The sequence below is a fragment of the Macaca fascicularis genome, chromosome 10 (genome assembly GCF_037993035.2).
Source record: "Macaca fascicularis isolate 582-1 chromosome 10, T2T-MFA8v1.1".
Taxonomy (NCBI): domain Eukaryota; kingdom Metazoa; phylum Chordata; class Mammalia; order Primates; family Cercopithecidae; genus Macaca; species Macaca fascicularis.
Genome location: NC_088384.1, coordinates 51,874,895 through 51,890,763, shown reverse-complemented (window position 1 = coordinate 51,890,763; position 15,869 = coordinate 51,874,895).

Below are 15,869 nucleotides of genomic sequence, written 5' to 3'. Positions count from 1 at the left end.
TAAGGGCCTCAGTTCCTGTGATCACAATGATGGATGACTCCACTTCAGCTACAACAGGCAAAGATGCTGCAAAGTATCACTCTGCAGGATACACAATAGAACCAACGAACCAGCAGGACTGAATGACAAGCAGGGGTGCCAAGGAGAATTCTCTTCAGTGGAAGAGTAGATAGTCATTCTCTGGAATTATTGAAAATGCAGCTTGTAAATATTGCTCCTATTGTGGACACATGCATGTGCAACTTGACAGAAATGGGCAATGCTGGCACAGAAGAACGCAAAAATATTTTCCACTTCAGTGCCCGTATTTCTCACATGGCCATATTTTGCATTAAACACAGCTCTAGCTCGATGCCCAGTGGATTGTTGAGAATGTAAGTATACATATTTATATAGCTGGGACTACAGGTGCACACTACCATGCCTGGCTAATTTTTGTATTTTCAGTAGAGACAGGGTTTCTTTTTTTTTTTTTTTTTGAGGCGGAGTCTCGCTCTGTCGCCCGGGCTGGAGTGCAGTGGCGCGATCTCGGCTCACTGCAAGCTCCGCCTCCCGGGTTCCCGCCATTCTCCTGCCTCAGCCTCCCGAGTAGCTGGGACTACAGGCGCCGCCACCACGCCCGGCTAATTTTTTTGTATTTTTAATGGAGACGGGGTTTCACTGTGTTAGCCAGGATGGTCTTGATCTCCTGACCTCGTGATCCGCCCGTCTCGGCCTCCCAAAGTGCTGGGATTACAGGCTTGAGCCACCGCGCCCGGCGGAGACAGGGTTTCATCATGTTGGCCAGGCTGGTCTTGATCTCCTGACCTCAGGTGATCTGCCAGCTTTGGCCTCCCAAAGTGCTGGGATTACAGGCATGAGCAACTTCACCCAGCCTATAGTATGACATTTCTAAATAGCTACTCTGAGAATATGAACCATTCTCCGGAACAAAATTGATTTTATTTCCATGAATATACATTTTATTTATCTTTGAAGAAAGTCCTATAATGTACACAAGGGATATATTTAGCCCATAATGAATATTCATGAGAATGCAGGTTATTAATAAACTTACAGTTGTTTGCTTTATACTTCTGAATTATTTTTATATATACTTTTCAAAATATAAGCACTTTTTAAAGGCATTTTTCTACTTTGAATTAGGAAAAATGTTTTAAGATAAAATTATTTTTATCAATTTAGTATCAATTAAAAATAAATATATCAAATAGGATACATATACATCACCTTCCCAAGCCCCTGATACACAGCAGGCATTTAAAAAGTGGAAAAAAAAGTTGTTGTAAAATAAAAATATACATGGATATTACATTATTGTATCATTATTATTAATTTTATCCGTTCAGGAAGGGCCAAAATATTATATGAACATCTTCACAGAGACTCACAAATGCTTTTCACTCCAGCTGCAAAGAGTCAAAGTTTTAAAGGAAACTTGTTTTATGTGGTATTTTAATTTAGTTTAACATATTTGATATTTTTTAATTAATTACACATTTTAAAAATTCAAATTACCTAGGGGCTGTGACATATACAAAACTGTGGGAAAATAACATTTATGTTTTTCTTTCCTTGAGAGCATAGGTCTTCCTTCCTCCCACATTTTATTATACATCACATATACACATATGTAAATATATATATCAATGTATAGCATCTAATTGAGTATTGAACATGAGATGGTACTGAGATTTAGCAGGGTCAGAACAACATTAGAAGCAAAATCAGAAATGATCAGGGTAACACTTAAGTCATATCTGTTTAACTTTATTCCCATATTCTTGCCATTCAAAATGTTGGACAGGTGAATGGTTGAGTAAACTGTGGTATATCCATATGATGAAATACTACCCAGAAATAAAGAATATACTTTTGACACATGCAATCACTTGCATAGATCGGAAGGGCATTGTGCTTAGTGAAAAAAGCCAATATCAAAAGGACACATAGTATATTACTTCATGTATATAACTTTAATAAAATATACATATAGAAAACAGATTAGTTATTTCCAGAGGTTAGTGATTGTAGAGAAATGTGAGATGAATATGACTATAAAATGTGAGGAAGACACTTTTAGTGATGGAAGAGTTCTGTAACTCAATTGTAATAATGGTCACATTAATGAACACATGATAAAATTGACATAGACCTATGTATTCACATTGTACCAATGTCAATGCCTGGTCTTGATATTGTACTACATTATACAAGATGTAACTCTTGGAAGAAACTGTGTAGAATGGTACATGAGACCTTTGTATTTGAAACTTCCTATGGATCTGTGATCTTTTCAAAATAAAAAGCTAAAAAATGCTAAATGTTCGATAAATAAAATAGTAACTACCTTTCATCCAATTCTTACCGTATAAAATTGCTTCACATACATTAACTCATACAATTCAATCTATAGCAGGATCGTATTGATGCCATTATTATTCCTAATTTACAGCCTAGTAGCTTGTTCAAGGTCACATAGTTAATAGGAGGAAGGGTTATGATTTTAATCCAATAACCAGCTCCAGAGGATGTGCTCCCAATCGACACATCACAGCGTTTCTCAAAAATAATTCCGGACGGAAGGAAAGAAGGGAGAGAAGGAAGGGAGGGAGGGAGGGAGATACAATAGCCTGTATATTTACTCAAAGTGAAGACATCATAAAACCCTTTTAACAAACACAGCCTGAGTTTTCAAATTCCCTCTCCATTCAACTTCCTTGACTATAGAGTCCTAATCAGGGTTAAGGGAAGGAGAAATCAAACTAAAGATCATAATGCTGCATGTATGTGGCATTGCATTGCTGGAGTTCTCTGAGTAAACCTTTCTAGAGATGGACATTTTGCACTCTATTGGAAAAGTTATCTTAGTTATAATGTTTCTGAAGATGCATTTGCCATAATGAAAGTAAGCGGTCACATACAATTTGATAGACACCAGCACAACTGACAGGAAAAACTTGGTGAAGTTGAAGGAACTGCCTTTGTTGTATCTAATATTCTGTCACCCCAGATCTATCTTCTTAAATCTCCACATTACTTAGCCTAACCCCATTTTTTTCTATTTTCTAAAAGAACCCACCACATTGATCAGGTGGATTTATTCACATTTTTTCCAAAAATGCTAGGTACATTCCTTCCTAAATCCATCAGTGAGTTACAGTCCGTGTTCCCCATGGATGAACTATGTTCACCAGTTATGACTCTTAGGGGGAACTTCACAAAAGATCGTCAGTGGCATCTATTGGTACCTGTTGGACATTACCTAAAAATTTAGCAACCAACAGATGCTATTCTTATACCTGTTGGTCATGCCCAGGTAGTTACATGTAAAATAATTACACAGAGTTTGAAAATTTCAAGATGTTTGCCCACCTGTATAGTGCCCTTCACTCTCCTCTCCAGCTCTCCAAATATTATCCATAATTCAAAGACCAGTTCAGTCCTACAGGCATATTCCCAGAATAACTTCCCTGAAAATATTGCTTAAATTAATGAAGAACATCTATGGGCAATGCATCTTCAGTAAGATCTAGTGGAAAAAAAGAAACGAAAAAATTTCAATACAATGTGATGAAGATTTTAAATTGTTTCTCTCTTGCGAATTTCCATTGCTTGTTTGAACATTCAGGAGAATAGTACTCCTTTCCCATTAAATGTATAAATAAATGTAAGAATGAAGGTTGGCCCTCCCTCCAAATTCATTAAACATTAAATTTTTTAAAGTAAAAGATATGAGGGCTGTAAAAAAATTAAAATTTGTAATTACTTCCAATATAGAAAATAATTGAAATAGATAAAAACACAACCAAATAGAAATGGATATTGCTTAAAATCACTTTTTTTTTTTTTTTTTTTTTTTTTGAGACAGAGTCTCACTCTGTGGCCCAGGCTGGAGTGCAGTGGCGCAATCTCCACTCACTGCAAGCTCCGCCTCCCGGGTTCACGACATTCTCCTGCCTCAGCCTCCCGAGTAGCTGGGACCACAGGCGCCCGCCACCTCGCCCGGCTAGTTTTTTGTATTTTTAGTAGAGACGGGGTTTCACCGTGTTCGCCAGGATGTTCTCGATTTCCTGACCCTGTGATCCGCCCGTCTCGGCCTCCCCAAGTGCTGGGATTACAGGCGTGAGCCACCGCGCCCAGCCTAAAAATCACCTTCTTAATTAAATTAGTATCAAAAGTGAAATTACTGTTCTATCCATATTGGTGACATTACTTCTTAAATTATTCAAATGAAAATATATTCTACGGCCGGGCGCGGTGGCTCACGCCTGTAATCCCAGCACTTTGGGAGGCCGAGGCGGGCGGATCACAGGGTCAGGAGATCGAGAACATCCTGGCGAACACGGTGAAACCCCGTCTCTACTAAAACTGCAAAAAAATTAGCCGGGGGTGATGGCGGCGCCTGTAGCCCCAGCTACTCGGGAGGCTGAGGCAGGAGAATGGTGTGAACCCGGGAAAGTGGAGGTTGCAGTGAGCCGATATCGCGCCACTGCACTCCAGCCTGGGTGACAGAGCCAGACTTTGTCTCAAAAAAAATAAAAATAAAAATAAAAAGAACATATATTCTACCTGTGAGTTCAGGAAAAATTGACCATAAAGGAATGGTATCATACACAAACAAATATAGCTCACAGTTTTCGCCTAGCAATGAAGTGTTTACAGAACAAGTTACAGATTATTCTGCAATACGAAACAAATCTAAAGTGTTTTTAATCTTAAAATTCAAATTAGAAGTGAAATGATGTTCTTATTTCAGCAATGAATACAGAAGTGAAATGACTTGATTTTTCTGACGACTGTATTTTTCAGTGTTCATCTGGGTTTAATACTTTAAAGATTCCCTTTTATTCCTTAACTAATATTCTGTTTGTGAATGTAAACACCTTTTTCAGTTCCACTTATTCTGCAGAAGGACCCTTCCACATCAAGGATTAACACAATATGCATCATGGGTTCAAAAAGTTCAATTTGCAGCTCTCCTTAGCAAATCATGAGAACCATCTGGACTGACTGATGTGGAGATTGAAAGTAACTGATCCTGCCATTGAGAAGCTTTTTGAAACATGAAATTAAACAAGACGATATTAAGCATTCTGAAGTTCATCAGAGTGGCACATCAAATGTGTTACTAGCTGTTCATTTTCCTTCGTATTTTTATGAAGACCCTTGACTAGCAGAATGGAACAGAAACAGAAGGTAAAATAGCGAGCTATTGATGCAGTGATCAAAGACACACAGCTGGTTTACTTTGTTATAATAAGCATTTTATGTGGTACATGAAGACTTTGATCCCTTGATAAATGTCATTTGTAGGTGAGCAATTATTAATAGGATTGTAAGACTTAATATGCAAGGATAACCATTAATACAAGTAGACTCTTGTAAAGTGAATTAGCAATCATTTTACTTATGAATAAACACATACTATTTCAGGTCATTTTCTTATTGTTTCTTGAAAAAAGTCTTTTACAAGTCCAGTTAAATGTTATCTAATTTTCGCATCATATTTCATGGTTAACAAGGCTTATTTTCTTTCTTTACTGATTTTAAAAGCTAAATTTCACTGGGGATATATCTTTTGTTTAAGGCTGGGTAACTGATAACCTAAGCCAAGACCCAAAGTTTGTTATTTTCTTTATTTCCAGCACACAATATTTTCCATCATGGTATATAACATCTTGCTAAAGAAGCAATGTTTTTTTAGCAAGACAATTGAAAAGCATGAACATTGGTTTACTAGAAAGATTTTTATTGTTCCATATTATTTACAACTATTTGCTTATTTCCATGTATAAAATGGTATTGATTCAATAGACTTCTTCCACATTTGCATGATATTCAGCTATACCACTAACTCAGGCACTATCCATATGACTCCAGAATTAAAGCAATATCTGACAAGAGGGTCCAGTGTGACCTCCCAACTGAATTAGAAGATAGGCATTTTGTGATTTGAGGAAGACATCCTGTGAATTTACAAATGTCCAGGAAGTGATACAAAAGAAAAACAAAAGACTTCAGTCTAGTTAAAAGTAGTGCCACTATTTGTTGAAATGCAGAAAGCTGTAATAAGTATCATTCCGAAATCTGGGGATAAGGTACAGAAAATGGCATCTCCCAATATAATCTTGGACATATTTGTCATTAAGGAACACAATGAAATATGACAAATTGTACAGCAAATTTAAAAAATTGCTAATAACACCTTCCTTTCTTGTTCAGATGATGCTCTGAGACATTGCCATTTATTTTGACTGCCTCTTTTTAAACAAACTTCCACTTAGGAACTTTAAAACCATCTATAAACCAATAGTCACAAAATAAGTGGGGAACTCAGTGTCTAAGCATTGTTGTTCTGCCAGACACAGTACTGTGCACTTACATAAATGCTATGATTTGAGCATGACAATAATGAAATAGGAATTGTACTTTTATTCCATTTTTACAGGTGAAAGAAATTGAGGTCTATAAAATAAATAATATGTTCAAATTCATAAGGGTTTTGATTTTAGAACTTTTAGATTTTTTGTTTAATACCTATTATTTTTAAATAATTCGACTCAACTCAGAAGTTAAAAAATACTAAAAGGAATGACCGTGTTATTTCCAGCCAGCTTTTCCCAATGATTACATCTAACTTAACCTAGTACATTGCCAAAGTCAGGAAATTGACATTGTTTCTATACCATTAACTCAGGTTCAGACCCTATTCATATTTTGAAGGATTTTACATGTACTCTTGTGTAGGTGTGTGTGAGTGCATGTGTGATGTGTGTATAGATCTATGAAGTGTGGATTTATGTAACCATTACCGTAATCTGGATGCAGAACAGCTCTATCACCACAAAGAAAGTGCGACATGTTTTCAGGTTATCCCACACTAATCACATCTTCCAACCAACCCTAACCCTTGGCAGCCACTGATCTGTTCTCCATCACTAGGATTATGCTATGTAATTCAGGTATTTTTGAAGCCAAAACTCATGAGGTTGCAAAATAAATAATAATGTTTTATAAAATGTTATTTTCAGTCTTTATAAATGGCACACTGTAGCACATATTCCAATGTGCTATACATGTGTAGGTGGCAAAGTTTGAACATGGATCTAAGTGCCTGAATGTAAAAAATATTGTACGCTTTTATCACAACATCCCCATTTGTAATCTTTTCCCCCAAAAGCTAGTAGTAGTGATGTTTGCTTTCTCTTATTTAAACTATCAGAATTATAGTCATTACTAATTGAAAGTGTGTTTGAATAATGCCTGATTGCACTTACATAAGGTATCTAAAATAGTTAAACTCCTAGAAACAGAGTAGAATACTGGTTGCCAGGGACTGGAAGGAGGGGAAATGGGGGTTGCTATTCAATGGGTATAAAATTCAGTTATAACAGATGAATAAGTTCTGGAGGTATGCTGTCAACAGAGCACCTATAGTTAACAAGATTGTATTGTGCAGTTAAAAATTTATTAAGAGGATATGTCTCATGTTAAACATACCTACTTAATTAACAGAAAAAAGCATGGAATAGTTTATGCATAAAAATTACATATATGCCTGAATTTCACATTTCGTTTCACAAATTGAACTGGTGCTGAAAAGGTATTTTTATATTGAAAAACATCTAGCTGAAGGAGAAGTTACAAATGAGGGATCATTCATAAATAAAATATCATCCTAGGGACTGCTGCTGTTTTTCTATTTTGAATGCCCTCCACAATTAGTCTTACTAATTACTTTGACTCAATGCAAAATAATGATTTCTCAAGAGACAATAGAGAGTAGAGAATAAGTCCATTCTTGAGAAAATTTGTAGTTAGTCAAAGTAATTTTTCATCCTCTTTTCTTATTTAAACCTCAAGTACTCTCTGAGACTCTCTGCTCTTCTTTTCTAGTGTAAATTATGCCAGCTATCCAGAGAGTCAGGGCTTTCTCTAACCGCTCCTCCCTAGAGATGTCAACAGACTTTTACTCAGCTAGACTGTCTTGTTGTCTGTCTTCATATCAAATTCACAAGACCTGTGGACCATTCTCTTAGGCCCTTGCGGGGCAGTGCATAATATATTCCATGCTAATTATCTAATGAAGTTCACTAAGTTAATATTTTATGATACCACATAAAATATTCTTAGATCTAACGGTACAAAAATTTCCAATTATGGGCCGGGCACGGTGGCTAGCACCTGTAATCCCAGCACTTTGGGAGGACGAGGTGGGCAGATCATGAGGTCAGGAGATCTAGGCCATCCTGGCTAACACTGTGAAACCTCATCTCAACTAAACATACCAAAAAAGCTGGGAATGGTGGCAGGCACCTGTGGTCCCAGCTACTTGGGAGGCTGAAGCAGGAGAATGGCACAAACCCGGGAGGTGGAGCTTGCAGTGCACCCAGATCAGGCCACTGCACTCCCACCTGGGTGACAAAGCGAGACTCCGTCTCAAAAAAAAAAAAAAGAAAGAAAGAAAATCCAATTAAGTCACTCCTTTGAATTACATCTAAAGGCTAATTTAAAGAGGGTATCACAAAAATAGAAATGATAGTGACAGAAAATGGTCCCAATCTTCACTGCACTGTTGCTGAGACCACCTTGCCATTCATGATTATAGAATGCCTTTCAGGTAACATAAAAAGAGCCAGTGTTAAAATGGAAGCTTACTACACCCATGTGTAATAGGCAGGACCTCTATTATTATTCATAGTTTACAGATGAAGCAGTTAGATTCGGCCCAGGTCACTGGCTTATTAAATGACAGGCTAAGACAGAACCAAGTTTTATTCTCAAATAAGACCATAAAGAAGAGGACTGATCCAAATGAATTATAAACATTTCTTACAGCCCCAGTAACAATAATTGATAAGCTAATGATTTCTTTAATAAAAATCTGATAGGACAAGTAGAATGTAACAGAATCAACATGATCTGTTAATCAGATTTGGGTAGTAGTTGGTAGCTAAATTTTGGATACTCATGGACATAAAGATGACAATATTTATGACTTTAAAGATGACCATTCCACAGTTTCAGAATTTCTACAGAGAAAGAGATGAAGGAGCTTTCTGAAGTGATTGAAACTGTGTGAAGATGAATTATTTGATTGATAAACTGCTATCATTCTAAATTGACTTTGATTTCTGAAAAAAAATCCATAAGGATGAAATATGTATTGAATGGAAATCATATTTTGTTTTTCCATTTTTTACCTAATAAAAAAATCAGAAAAACAGATTTTTTAAAAAAAAAAAAAGAAAAGATGACAATAATAGACAATGGAGACTACTAGAGGCAGTAGGGAGGGCAGCCAGGGTTGAAAAACTACAGGGTACTAAGCTTCATACCTGCGTAATGAGATCCATCATACCCCCAAACCTCAGCATGGCACAAAATACCCAGGAAACAAACCTGCCTGCACACCCCCTGTATCTAAAATACAATTTGAACTTAAAAAAAAAAAACTAAAAAATAAATAGAGCATATCATTACTCTTTGAGTAGGACATTGTTTTAATTTGGGCTGCCATAACATATTTCCATAGAATAGGTAGTTTAAATGAAAGAAATATACCTTCTCACAAGTCTAGAGGCTAAATGTGTCCAAGATCAAGGTGCTGTCAAGTTGGTGTCTTCTCCAGCCTCTCTCATTGGCTTGTAGAGGGCTATCTTTTCCACGCATCTTCACTTCATCTTCCCTCTGTACCTGTTTGTGTTCAAATTTCCATTTTAGCTTAATTTAGCTTTACCTCTTTAAAGATCATGTCACCAAATACTGTCACTGTATTTTAGGTACTGGGAGTTAGGAACTCAGCATATGAATTTTGAGTGAACACATAAGGCAAGGGTGAAATAGAGCGATTATTTAAAAGGCTATTGCATTATCTAAAGGAAAAATGTTTTCTAATTGGACTAGAACACGGGTTATGAGATTCAGTAATTATAAAAGTTATATAAAGAAAGGAATTATACTGCTTATCAATGTTTTTTCATGAACTCCTCCAAACATTTTAGATTCCCTACCGTTTTCCCCCATGCTAACTATAATCCATGCATTAGGTCACCCAACTGGATATTCAAAAGATAGAATTCAATGTTGGTGTGTCTGGTTCCAAAGATCACATTCTGTCCTTCATAGCGTGCTTCCTGGAGGTTGACTTTTATCCTCCTAGAGTTATTTAATAGCAAGTGAATAAATATATGTTAATTAGGAAGCCTTTGATCATAGAGTGATTATATATGTTTTCCTAAAGATTATAATGTATATTTACTTTGCTTTTATATAGAATACATATCAGTAGTAACTGGACTTGAATTGAGACTTTCTGTACAACAGTTCTTTATTTAGTCTCTATTGTTTATCGGGTTTTATAATAAATACTGGGAGGAATCAGAAGTGACTGTCTTTGCTTTGAGGGAATTTCCCATGATGTTGAGAAGAAAGGTAATATGCACACACAAATATGGTATTTGCCATGAACCAAATGAGTTAGCTGACAAATCGTGCTAGAGGAGTTCAGATGAAGAAAGCAGACAATCACCCCAGGCTTAGAAAAAGGAAAAAAGGATGAAGCTTCACTTCCAAGAATCTACAAATCCAATTTAAAAAAAGACAAAACCTAATAATACCATGTTACAAAAGTAGACTTCTTTTATTCTAGGTAGGCAAGGGTCTTCTTTTCTGAAGTCCTGTGTGAATCTTAGTCTTACAGTTTTAGGTTTCCAAAGATTGCTATTACATAAAAACACAGAGAGCATCCTGTGTTTTTCCTTCCTAGCAGTCTTCACATTTTCATTTTGTTTGTTTTTTTAACAGCAGCATCAGTTGGTAATTGGCAAGCATCAGGAAAGCAGGGATGACTTATATCTGTTTTCATTCCATTTTCACTCCTTCAGCACATAGAAAATAGAGTGAGAAAGAAGTCAGTAGATTAGGTTCAAAGGCATAAAATGTGGCAAGAATAGCAATCAGGTAAGACATTTGCGTAAAATGAGATGATTGCAGGGTAGTTTTAAAAGTCATTTCCCTGATGAAAATATGGACTGTTGTGCACACTATTTCATAGACTTTGTGTTTGTTAAAGGTCTTAACCAAAAATTATCAAAGATTTCTCATATTAATAAATGTCAATAACATCATATTAATGGCTCTATAAAGACCTTATTCTGTGATTGTATCATAATTCAACAAGTGCCCTATTGTTGAACACTTAGACTCTTTCTGATTATTTCTTTACAAAAAATGCTATATTATACATTTTTGTATGTACTTTTAAGATATGAAATTGGTAGGGCAAGAGATGTGAATAAATGTAAGGTCTTTGATAAATACTGTCAGAATTCTCTCCATAGAGGATATGATAAAGCATCTTTTCATTTGAAGGAACAAGAATAACTGCTATGTGCTTCTGAGACTTCCAGTACTTTTTTGGTTTTGAGTTTTATTGTTGTTTATTTGGTTTTTTGGAGGTTTTCTGTTTTGTTTTATAAGTAGGTTTCAGTATTACTTAGTGATCAGTCATGGTGGATATTTGAAGAATAATTTCTCTCTTTCAGATTATTCCTCTAACACTACAAGCAAGTATCACTGTGTTCTTTCTCTAAAGGAAAATATAAAGCATAGACAAATTAAATGCTGCTCAGATTCTAAAACTTTGAAAACACAACAATGGAGAAAACAAATAGAAAGTTTGTAGCTACTCAATGACAAGCATTGAGTGAATCCCAGTATGCCTATTTTTGCATAGAATGAAAAAAGACACAGCAGGTTCCTTTGAAACATCAAAGTGAGAAAATTGACTACAGCTTTAACAGCCTTCAAAGAAATTTTGGCAGAATGAAAAAGTATGCATAATTGAGAAAAGTACCCTAATCTGTAGAATAAAATAGGTATAAAAAGAGGCTAAACAAAAATGCTGCTGCCTGTTCTTTCCACAACAATTTTCCACCTGTCCCTGACTGCTGTGTTTAGGGAATCCAAGTTTAGAGCTGAAAAAAATAGGAGGTTGGAGAGTTTAGGACGAAGGCAGTGTAGGGCTGTGTAAATTGCAGAGAACTTGGAGCCGGAAGACTTGAGCGGCATGCAATTGTGGGTGGGCTATGAAGTCGGGGAGCCTGGCTTTAAATCCCAACTCAGACATGTACTAATCCTATGATCCCAGGCAAATACCATATCCCCTCTTTGACTCAGTTTCTACATTTTTAAATAGAGATAAAAATAGTGCTTTATGGCTGGGCGCAGTGGCTCAAGCCTATAATCCCAGCACTTTGGGGGGCCGAGGTGGGCGGATCACGAGGTCAAGAGATCGAGATCATCCTGGCTAACACGGTGACACCCCATCACTCTCCTAAAACTGCAAAAAATTAGCCGGGCATGGCGGGCGCCTGCAGTCCCAGCTACTCGGGAGGCTGAGGCAGGAGAATGGTGTGAACCCGGGAGGCGGAGCTTGCAGTGAGCCGAGATCGCGCCACTACACTCCAGCCTGGGCGACAGAGCGAGACTCCGTCTCAAAAAATACATAAATAAAATAATAAAAACAGTGCCTTACTTTCTCAGTGCCCGACTCATATTATTTATTAAATATTAGCCAGTGTTCTATTATATAACTAGATTGGAACTAGACACGTCACCTTACTTTGTGTCTCAATTTCTTCAACTGTAAAATGAAGTAGTTAGACAATGTGAGCATGTGATATCACAACCAGATGTGAAAGTCTGTGGTCCTGTCAGAACAGCTTAGAGTAGGTTTGGAAATTATTTGAAACCAGCAAAGTGAATATGAAAATAAAGAATTTGAAGCACAGTAGGAGAGAAAAGGAGAGAGGAGAAATAAAAAAAGACACTTTTACAGAAGGATTTTTTATATCTGCATTTATCCTCTGAAACTATAATTATATCAAATATATGATTGATTGCATAGGCAATAAAGTTACTCTAAAATAGTCATTTGTGCACTGCAAGAAGAGTGGCTTTTTCCAACTTCCTTTTGTAAGCCAAAAAGTGAATGAGTCAGATCTCAAGTGATTTAGAGATTTTGCTTTGCAAGGTGGAGGATACTTGCAAAGGGAAAATAGGAGGTTGGAGAGTTTAGGACATAGGCAGTGTAGGGCTGTGTAAATTGCAGAGAACTTGGAGCCGGAAGACTTGAGCGGCATGTAACTGTGGGTGGGCTATGAAATCGCGGAGCCTGGCTTTAAATCCCAACTCAAACATTTACTAATCCTATGATCCCAGGCAAATACCATATCCCCTCTTTGCCTCAGTTTCTACATTTTTAAATAAAGATAAAAATAGTGCCTTACAGCCCGGAAAAAGAAGCACAAGTCACAAGTAGGCGGTGTCCCGTGCTTTTTCTAAAGAGGGCTTCGGGAACTTCAATATTTAAAGGAGAAAGAGCAAGCAGGCAGGAAATTAAAACCAGGGAGGAAAAGAAAGAGAGAGAGTAGGCAAGGAAGCTAATTGCTACATTCTTGCGAGGCTCTGATTAGTTCTCACTGAGTCTATATGTTACATGTGGCAAAAAAAAAAAAAAAAAGGAAAGAGTCAGTTGTGCATTCATCCTCGCTCTCAGTAAATCTACATTTTACGTAAGTTAAAGTAAGCATGTGAAATTACAGCTATCTGTTTGGGAACAAAAGGATGGCAATTTTTGAATGACTCAGGTTCCAAGCTTAATTTTTCTTTGTCATAGTGAGTTTGGGGTCCCGAGATTTTATTTTCCTTTCACACTTTCTCCCAATATAAAGCTTCCTCATAGACGCCTTCTTTTTTCAAACATTTACAACCCTCATGGTTTTCTCTCCTTTTAAGTACAGAAAAACATAATACTGTGTAATAATCTTATCTGTCTTAAATACAAGACTGCTTAGGATTCACTTAAAATTTAAAAATGGCTCCACATTCCTGGTTTTCAGCTGGATTGTGATTTCCACCACAAATCAGAGCTTTTTAACATTGAGTTTGAGTTTCACAGACCCAGTAAAGTGGAAATATAGACTTTTTCTTAAGACAGTGTTATGACAGTCCAAAGAATCATGGCCAAACTTAATTACCTGTTGTAAACATCATTGCAGTTTTTTACTGAACTATCAGACACTTTCCAGGGCTTATCACAACGTATACTCTAAGTAAATATTATGGGTCCAGGCACACTGGCCCAGGCCTATAATCCCAATGCTTCGAAAGGCCAAAGCAGGAGGATTGCTTGAGGCCAAGAGTTTGAGACCTGCCTGGCCAACATACCACAACCCCATCTCCAAAAAAAAATTTTTTTTTTAAATTAGCGAAGCATGGTGGCAGGTGCCTGTAGATCTAGCTACTTGGGTGGCTGAGATGGGAGGATCACCTGAGCCCAGGAGTAAGGTTACAGTGAACTATGTTCACACCACTGCACTCCAGCCTGGGTGACAGAGTGACACCCTGATTCTAAAAATAAAAAATAAATTTAAAACGCATAAATACGTAAATAAGTATTATGGAATCAGCAAATAAATACATTGAATAAACGATTGAGTAAAATTACTTGGTAATGAGGCCTTTCTTGTCTATCCTTACACAAAATAAATCCCCAGGCCCCCACATCCCCCTTACTATTCATATTTTCCTCCATACCATTCATAGTCATGTTGTACTACATATGTATTTGGTTATGGTCTTTCTCTTGCTGCTAGAATGTAAACTCCATGATAGAAGAGACGTTGTTGGTGTTTTCCTTTGTATTTTTTTCACTGCTTAATTCCCACTGCTTACAGTAAACACACAATAAATATTTACTATATGGATATTTAAGCAAGTCACTTCCCTTGATTTCTTCAAATTATTTATGTCACTTTGAAAGTAAAATCTCTCTTCTATACATCATTTTTCCTTCAATCTTCACTTTTAATATCTGTCACTGGCAAACTTAACACGTCTGCTCTTTGTCCAGGTCAACAATGAGAATTTTTAAGCACTTTATTCAATAAGTACTGAGGCTCCTCCATAATGGACACTCTACTATACATTTCTGCCTTACTTGTGGAATGTATTCAATGTAATTACGCCACACACATAGACGTCCAGATCCTTGTGTCAAACTTACTTTCCTTGGCTTTGTGGGAGAACATGTACTTTTATGAAGCTCAGTTTAAGGCAAATGTTTCATGAAAATACAAAACTGATGGATATATGTATGCAGGGGTCCTTCTTATACGTCTTTTATAAACAATGAGGTGGTATTTCTCCTTTAGTGTTTAATGTGTTTCATCAGATAATGCCCTACAAGTTTTATCAAAGCTTTCTGTCCACGTTTTGAGGTTGTATGAGAGTGAAAAAAAATGCAGTCTGCTGCTTCACTAATAAAACTAGGACAAAGGCCATTTAAACTTAAATATGTGAAAAACTTGCTTTTATTTCAAGCATTTTAAATGTCTAAATTTGGACTGGAGTAAAGACATTTCATAGAAAAACAGAAATATTTGTACTTGTTTATTTTTCAATCTTGATAACTTTTAATAGTTTACAGCCACAGTGGCAGCTTTTACATGTGTACATGTGTTTAAATATAGTTTCATACCATAAATAGCCATGTGGCAAAATACCCGCCTCTAGGCAAAAAAAAAAAAAAACAAAAAAACAAAAAAAACCTTTGCCATTACATAAACACCTTTAAGTAATACTGAAAATAGATGTGAGGTAACTTTTTATCTAAAGTGACTGTAGCCAACATTAAGACATATTCACTGTAACAATTCAAGTTTTAAAATCCTTGTTTTATAACTCTAAAATGTGCCTTTTAAAAAAACACATCTTTACATTTATTGCTATTGTACATTTATTTGGCAGGAAACAGGGATGTTTGATGTCTTACAATGATAAAATTATCCTATTCAATAGAA